Raw genomic sequence first — 6,880 nt, 5'->3', positions numbered from 1 at the left:
AAGGTGTGTTGTTATATATCTAGAAAGAAATAACCAGGAAAACTGAGTATAAAATTAGCAGTGGAAAATGAGGATAGGAAAAGATTCCATGATAATATAAGTATTAGAGAAAAAGTTTAAGGGAGACAATTAGAAAGTTGGAGTGGAAAGAAAAGCAAAATTGTGAATAAATAAAACATAGGAGAAAGAGGTCAGGTGAAGAGATACAGATAAAAGTCGGAGGGTTATAAATGGACCACAGAGAATTCTCATACCCTCTATAACTATATGGGGAAGGGGAAAAAGGCATGAGTAAGCTAAGCACAGATACAAACATGCTTATAAAAAAAAAGTGTAAATGATGGAGTAAAAGTGTGAGGAGAAATGTACAGATGGAGGAAAATGGCAAAGAGTTAAAAAAACTTCAAAAAACATAGTGCTGCTGGGCCTGCAGGTCTGTGTAGAGCCATGGACATGGGTCTCCCTTACACAGGATGGGTTTTTTTAAAGTTGTCAAGAATAAGGCCTACTTTAAGAGATACCAAGTGAAGTTTAGAAGAAGATGAGAGGGCAAAACTGATTACTATGCCCAGAACCGCTTGGTGATGCAGGACAAAAATAAGTACCACACACCTAAATACAGGATGATAGATCATGTCACTAATAGTGATATCATTTGGCTGATTGCTTAAGCCCGTATCAGTGGGGATATGATAGTCTGAGCAGCATATGCACATGAACTATCAAAATATGGTGTGAAAGTTGGCAGAACAAATTATGCTGCAGCATATTGTACTGGCCTGCTGCTGGCCCACAGGCTTCTCAGTAGGTTTGGCATGGGTAAGATCTGTGAAGCCCAGGTGGAGCTGACTGGAGATGAATACAAGTGGAAAGCACTGACAGTAAACCTGGTGCCTTCACCTGCTATTTGGATGCAGGTCCTGCCAGAACTACAATGGGCAATGAAGTTTTGGAGCCCTAAAGGGTGCTGTGGATGGGAGCTTGTCTATCCCTCACAGTACCACACGAGTCCCTGGTTATGATTCTGAAAGCAAGTTCAATGCAGAAGTACATCGGAAGCACATCATGGGTCAGAAGGTTGCAGATTATATGCATTACCTCAAGGAAGAAGATGAAGATGCTTACAAGAAACAGTTCTCTCAGTACATGAAGAACAATGTAACTCCAGACATGATGGAGGAGATGTATAAAAAAGCTGATGCTGCTATGTGAGGGAATCCAGTCTATGAAAAGAAGCCTAAGAGGGAAGTTAAAAAGAAGAGGTGGAACCGTCCTAAAATGTCTCTTGCCCAGAAGAAAGATCAGGTGGCTCAAAAGAAGACAAGCTTCCCCAGAGCTCAGGAGCAGGCTGCCAAAAGTTAAACCAAATTTCTATGAAGATTTTTCAGATAAAGACCAATAAACATTCATCAAGCAAAAAAAATTTTTTAAAAGAGTAAAATAAAAAAAAGAACCATCAAATAAAAAATATTACAAGAAGTTTTCTATTGTTTTGGACACATGGCTCCTTTCCTTGGCTCAGTTTAAGGAGCAGAGCTCAGGCCAGGATGTGTCTTTGTTCATACGGCAAGTATAAGGTGGCAGCCCAACCCCAGAACTGTGCTCAGTGTAGAGCTCTGCCTACAGTGAGAACATGGTGCCAATGTGAGATTCCAGTCCTGGGTAGTTCAGGCTGAAACCAGCCTCAGAATGCAGGAGCCAACTCTGTGGTCACCATTCACTGCCTCTCAGCAGGACTTCTCAGTCTGCTCTCCAACTGCTGGCAGTTTCCTGTCTTTCCTTCATTCTCTCTGGGACCTTGACTGTGTAAGTCAAGTCTCTGGGACACAGGCTCAAATGCCCAGCCTTTCCCTACAATGGTGTCCCCTCGCTCCTGCTCCTGGTGACTGTCCATGGGTGCTTATACTGCAGTCACTCAGCAACTGTTGATTCTGGTGGGCTGCTCAGGAATTGGTGTCTCAGGTTTTTCCTGCTGTCTCCAACTGCATAAGATTTTCCTGGTCCCAGTGCAGCTCTCCAATTCTCTGTGAATAGAAAAGTTGTTAGTTTCACTCTGCCTTCCAGCTGGCAGCTACCCAACTGATGTAGGCAGCGCTGCTGCACAGTCCCTTCTCTGCGGCATGGTCCATTTCTTATCACTTAATCCTATTTTCTCCTCCTCTGTCAGTTCCCTCTTTGTTCCCAGGTAACCTTCACTCACTTTGGTTCCTCTCCAAGCTATCGTTTTCCAGACTGTAGATGCTTTGTCCTTGAGAAGCTAAGTTGCTGGCACTCACTGCTTTGCCATTTTCAAACTTCCAAAAGCCACTTGAGTGATTGCTGATGCTCATAGGATAAGAGCAAAGAAAATTAGAGACTGTTATTTAATTTTATTTTCTGTAATCACCACTGGCTGTCTTGATGGATTATGTTGTTGAATATTACTTCTTAAGTGGTTAGGTTCAAAATGTTCCTTGCTGCAAAATTACCCACTCAGTTAATCCAGCTCTCCACCCCGAACCATTTGCTTGATTATTCTGTCTAGTCCTTCAAATTTCATCTTAAATGTTACTTCTCAGAGACTGCTGAACTTCCCCATAGCCTTTAAATAGATCCTCCCCACTCAGCCATTATTGCAGCTCCTATTGCAGTTGTACATTTGGCAAATATATATATTCTGATACACACACACACCCATATGCCCTATTTATTTTTTTGTCCTTCTATTATTTTCTTTTAATCAGGAGCTTTGTCCATTGGATCACCAATGTGCATTTAACGACTGATACTATTACTGCTACTGATGCTATTCTTAGTATTTTATAAGTTTTGGTAAACAATTATAAGTAAATGAATGGATAGTTCACTTAGAAATTTATATATTCATATGGGTAGGAGTTTTAGCTTTCATTATAAAAAATGATAAAGGTTGTGAAATCTATGCTTTATGGTTTATTTTGATGTTTTACTTCGTTACTATTTTGGCTAAGTAGACATTATCTTTAACACACAGGATGGTATCGGGGGACTGACTGTCTCATTCCACATGTCACTGATAGTAAGTGATAGTGTTCATACATCATTTCTGCATGAGCCTCACATGCGCTCTTGCACAGTCCGTTATACATACAAGGGAGGAAATCCATAGTAACAGGTTTGTCTGTTGCAACAGAATTAAGGAAGGATCTCATAATAGTTGTCTCACAGATCACACACTTTTGGAACTATGCTGTATGAAAATCCATTACGTACATACTTTTCTCAAGATTGTGTTTGTGTACTGCTCATACAGCTCTTCACTATCAACTTTAAAAAAAAACTGCTGTTGAGGAAGTCTCCTTTTAGAAGACATACAGCCTTCCTTCTCCTCTGTACTTAGGACTATGTATACAGAGTTTAATTATCAAATTGAAAAGTATAATAATGAGGATATGCTCCAAAGAAAACTAAATATCTCCATTAGCACGTAAAATACAGTCACCTGGTATTTACTTTGAATGTATCACATAGATATTAGAATACCACAGAGATAAGAAGCCCAGGTAGCTGTCTGGCTAGTTCACCTTTTAACCTGAGTATATAAATTCCTGTGGACTCTCACCTAAGACTGGTGATAGGTCTACACTTTCAGTGGCTCTGTGGGTTTCCTCATATTCTTCTCTGGTATATGTGTACAAAACCACCAATTTATTCCCCACAGTTGACAGAACACTATTCAGGCAGAATGGCTGCTTGTTTATCACAATGTTCTATGCATAAAATATGGGTACTTGCTCAGTTTTGAAACTTAAGAGAGTTTTATAGATTGCTTATGAAAGTTTCTCAGAGAATTAAAGTTTCCTATTATGATAATGTTTGTATATTATGTGACCTCAAATAAGAATCATTTTAAATATCTAATTAAAATCCTACATATATCTTTCTGATTAGCTTTGCTTTGTAAATTTTATTTTTAGCAAAATGTTTTGTTTGCGCATAGGCATTAGAAAACAGGAACATTTTGTATGGTCCTCTGATTCACTAAAGTAGCCTGAATTTTGTTTAAAATAGTTGCAAATCAATGCTATAAAGCAGGGTGCTGTATTACTTATGGATTTTATTTCTATTCAGATGGTTCAATGTTAAAGAACATTACAGTCTAATAAATGTACTGTGGATCATCTGACAAAGTCATGTGTTTTAGTATGGAATCCAAGAAAGACTTTTCTGTGGCCTTCTAGTTTTTTTAGTAGATAAGAGTAAGAACTAAGAGGTAATCTACAAGCAACTTACTAACTTCAGGACCAGGTCAGAAAAAGCAAGACACCCTTATATTGGACCTTAACCTTATTAACCATACAGACAGTGATCAGGCAGATATAAACTCTAGTGTACTGCCAAACCTGGTTTTTAACTGGGACAGTAATTGCAGAGCTGTAAAATAGACTCAACTAAACGGAATTTTTAAGAAGTAAAGTTTGGCCCTCATCATATTCAGCTTAAAGGTGAACAACCAAGTAGCTGTATGGGTTGCTTATCTCTGTGACATCATAATAGCTACATAACAAATCAAAATGAAGTATTAGGTCTCTCAGTTTCCAACTATAAAAATTGGCAAGATCAATCTTGGTTTGACTCCAGCTAAAAGAGGCAGTACTAAAGAATAAAGACTAACAAATGCATCCTTGCTGACCTTGACCTTGGCTTAGGTTTAGTATTTGATGGCAGTCCTGGTGCACAAAAGGCCATGCCACCAACCTGAAGCCAGTGAGCTGGGAGCCACTCTCAGGCTTTGGGTAGATTGGTAATTTAGTACATTAAAATCCTGAAAATGAGTAGTGTGGGAGACAGAAATGTTACTAGGGGAAATGTATGTCATGAACATTTTCAAACCCATGCCAAGAATTTTAATTTCATAAGAAATCACAAAGGGAACTAGAAGGAAAACATGAATTCTGAAAACTGGGAAACAATTTCTAATTTGAAAAGCAGTTCCAGATGAGTGAAAGTGTTACAGTCAGCAAATATAATAAATCTTTAATAATAAATTGATTTTAACATTCTAACTGATATCATTAGAACATATTATAGAGTATATTCTATACAGCTGACAGTTTCTTCAAACCTTACTAAATAAAAATCAAGCAACCTATTGAAAGAAATGCTAGGCTAATAGCCTAGTGGAGCTCTTTTATTTCTCCCAGTGTCCCCTGTCCTAATTCTGAGTTGTAGTCTTTTACCTGTGCACAACCTCCATGTTTACCATGTCGCTTTACTGATGAAAAACATCCAGTGGCTCCACATCAACACTCGGAAGAGGTCTGAAGTCTTTGTGTTTATATTCATGTCCTTGCTAGTCTGTCCTCAGCCTGCATTCCCAACACTACCTTCTAATCTGCTCCCAGGGTACTCTGCTATAACTATGTGAGTCTGATCCCTGTTTCCTAAAATCCCTAACTTTTCTATGCTACATCTTTGTTCCATTCCTTTTTCTCCCATGCACAGCCCTCATTCCCCTATTTTATCTTTCTCCAGGCTCACATCCAGTAGAATTTCTTTCTGGATTGCTCTATCTCATAGTTATGGTTATCTGAATTGCACACATGCATGATTATCTAAACAAGTTACTCAGAAATGTATCATGAGCTTTGCTAGTTCTAATTGAGCAACTTCCTCAATTAGACTGAAAACTATCTAAGGATCAAAAGCACATTTTCTTTATTTTGTTTGTCTCCCCAGTATCTAAAACAGTGCTATGCAAGTACTGGTAATTAGTATTCAGAATATAATTCCACCTAGAATTACCTTATGAGTTTAATCTAAACAAAAATTTCTGAATTATTTGCCCTCTGTTTGTAAACTGGACCTCTGATTCTATTCGGAGAGATTCTGTTCACTTAAGCGAGCATCTTTCCAATTACTGTTTTAAATTTTAGCAGATAAAATCCCTGACATAGTCAACAGAAATGTCCTAATTTATGTGGTTGACCTATGTTTTTTTGCTATATTTTGTACAAATTTTACATGTTGCCTCAAGAAAAGCAAACTATTGCTGAAATGAGTAATTCAGAGCTTCGCTGGTTAGTCCATCGTCTTATTCCGGAAGCAAAGAGTTCCACGCAAGCCTCATTTACATCTGTATGCTGCAAAAGGAAGTTTTGGGCAAAGTATCTGCGGAGTCTGTTCAGCATGCGTGTCCCTCGTAACCACATGGTCCTCACAAAACCACCCATATCCGTTCTCATACACCATGTCTAGCCACTGCATTAATCATTCCTAACAGCTGCACTTTTTTTAAAGCTTCTGAGATCTTTTGTGGCTATGTGAGATGTGTGGTTCTAAGTAAGGCAAATGCCACTTTAAAGGTAAACAGCTCTTTTAAGGTAACTGTTTACATACTATCAAAAAGAGTTTGATTACATATCCGTGTCTTACTCTGGGCTTGGAATTCTTCGAAGGCTAAGACTCTGTTATTTATTTCTTCATCATGTCCAGCAAGGGCTGGGAAGATTGTGGGTGTTCAGTGAATGTCTTATTGGATGAAGGTTTAAACAAAGAAACAAAGAAAGAGAGAGAGATATATGTCTAGGAGGTGAAGTTAATAGTCCTACAACCAATGAATCAATTAACAAATGTTTACTGAGCACCAAATCATGAGCCTTGAGCTTCAAAAATACAAAGGGAAAATGATATTACAGATATATCCAGGCTCATTTTTTATCCAATTTAAAGTGAATGGAGGGGCTGGGGATTGAGCTCAGCGGCAAAAGCGCCTGCCTGGCAAGCGCAAGGTCGTGAGTTCGGTTCCCGGTGCCGGAGAAAAACCAAAAAAAAAAAAAAAAGTGAATGGAAGTAAAAAGGTAAAGTGGAAGGAAAGAGTTCTCTCTTTCTTCTCTCCTTTACTGAGTGCAGACCTTGCATG

The 6,880-nt window shown here is 38.6% G+C and overlaps 1 pseudogene; it reads left to right on the top strand.

Moving 5' to 3' along the window:
• The first annotated feature begins 473 nt into the window (after nucleotides 1–473).
• Nucleotides 474–1,362, top strand: LOC102017192 (annotated as a pseudogene).
• Nucleotides 1,363–6,880: the final 5,518 nt, after the last annotated feature.

This window comes from Chinchilla lanigera, unplaced genomic scaffold, assembly GCF_000276665.1.
Source record: "Chinchilla lanigera isolate Chin_1 unplaced genomic scaffold, ChiLan1.0 scaffold00005, whole genome shotgun sequence".
In the NCBI taxonomy this organism is placed as follows: Eukaryota; Metazoa; Chordata; class Mammalia; order Rodentia; family Chinchillidae; genus Chinchilla; species Chinchilla lanigera.
Note: the sequence above shows the minus strand (reverse complement) of the source record. Positions and strands in the feature narration are given on the sequence as shown.